Here is a 1,797-nt window from a genome sequence, read left to right as displayed (position 1 = left end):
TTGTTTGATAATTGCATTTATACTGTAGGGAATAAAGTCAATCACATGCTTGCAAAATGTGAATTTAATATTATCAGATGGCATTTAAACATTTTGATTTCTCTAGAGATTAAACTTTGTCAAGTATGGGATACAGCATTTTTAATTTCTCTGAAATGCATGTTCATTGCAAGGCTCTGATTAGAAAAATAATTTATGAAATGTAGGTGTGAGTCCCCATTATACATTTTTTCTTGCTGAGAGCTTTAAAGTAACACACTAAAAACACCTCTAATAATCAGATCCTCATTAATTTAAATTGATGATCCACACGATAAAAGGCTCATTTTCTTGTTCATGTCCCTGAGGTCTCACTGAATATTATTAGCAAACATGCCATTTTAGTGGCTGTAACTTCCAACTGGGTTTCCTTTTACCTAGCCTTTTTGTAGCTAACATATTTGGTGATAAATTTTGACAAATTATGGAGAATCATTTCACTAATAATGTTTATAGATTCTTAAGCAAATAAAAACAAAACAAATAAAAATAATCTTTTTCCCTTCTCACTATCCCTTCCTCTCACATACACCAGAAGCATTGCAAGATTATCAGAAAACTGCAGTTTATTTCTTCTCATACTCAAGAATGCATATTTCTTGATCTTGAAGAAAGTCACTTTGTTATACATATGTAGGAAATACTTTCCCATCTTAGTTCAGGTAATCTTCTTCTAAAGTGTAGCAGCTTTCTTCTTGTACTGACTCAAAACTTTTCATCCCTATGCCCTGAATCATATTAAGAACTTTTACTCCATTTTCTCGAAGAAGCTGAAGTGCCTAGTGTTAAAAGGAAAAGAAGAACATGTGTTTTTTGCTAACATTTTGTAGTTTCCAGGGTGAGTATATTATGTTGTAGCTTTTGTTAAGCATCTTCAAAATTAAAATTATTTCTTAGGAACTTATACTACAAAGATGAGAAAAAAAGAAGGAAAAAGAAGAAAAAAGGCTGAGTGAGAAAAAGAAGGTGGACAAAGAGATAGAAAACATGGGAAAATTGGAGTGAACAAGAGACAGGAGACAGAAAATAACAAAATGACAGCAACAACGACAAAAAAACAAGTAGGAAAAAGGCTGAGAGGAGAAAAGGTACAATCCCATAATGTTAAGTATAATATAGCATTTTACTTTCTAAAATTTGAAATTTACAATATCGGGGTTTATCTCCAATTTCTACTATTTCATGATAAAAAGACATAACTTATTTAACTTCCTTATCTTCGGTCTCATTCAAATAGTTACAGACAATACTGCATTATGGGAAGAAGCAACTGATTCACTTAACTGTGAGGCAAATACACAGGTTTCTTCTTGATTAATGAATGACTCAAACACAAATTGAATTTATTTTGTTTTAAGCAAATAAATGACCATTGCAGGCAAATGTACAGTATACTATTAGAAAAGTAAGAAAAATGAAATATTTGTCGAGGGATATGTAAATCTTCTAATACCCCTTTCCTTTCCTCTGCAACCACCTACCCTCTCTTCCTTAACACTCCTTTAAGAGAGATTGGTTGGATGGGGTAACAAATTCTATAATTCTACAGTTTTGGATGCTGCTGCTTTGCATCCCTCTTTTTTCAATGCAAGTAGACTTTCAAACCCCTCTTAAAGAAATTGATAAATTCCAAGATGCATGTAATCCTAGATGTGTACATTAATATAGTCTTCATTATTCGGCTTACTTACACTTTAAAATGACAGAGGTGGGGAGGGAGAGAGAGAGAGAGAGAGAGAGAGAGAGAGAGAGAGAGAG

This window comes from Fukomys damarensis, unplaced genomic scaffold (assembly GCF_012274545.1).
Source record: "Fukomys damarensis isolate Sample0158 unplaced genomic scaffold, DMR_v1.0_HiC HiC_scaffold_6, whole genome shotgun sequence".
NCBI classification, from domain to species: Eukaryota; Metazoa; Chordata; class Mammalia; order Rodentia; family Bathyergidae; genus Fukomys; species Fukomys damarensis.
Note: the sequence above shows the minus strand (reverse complement) of the source record.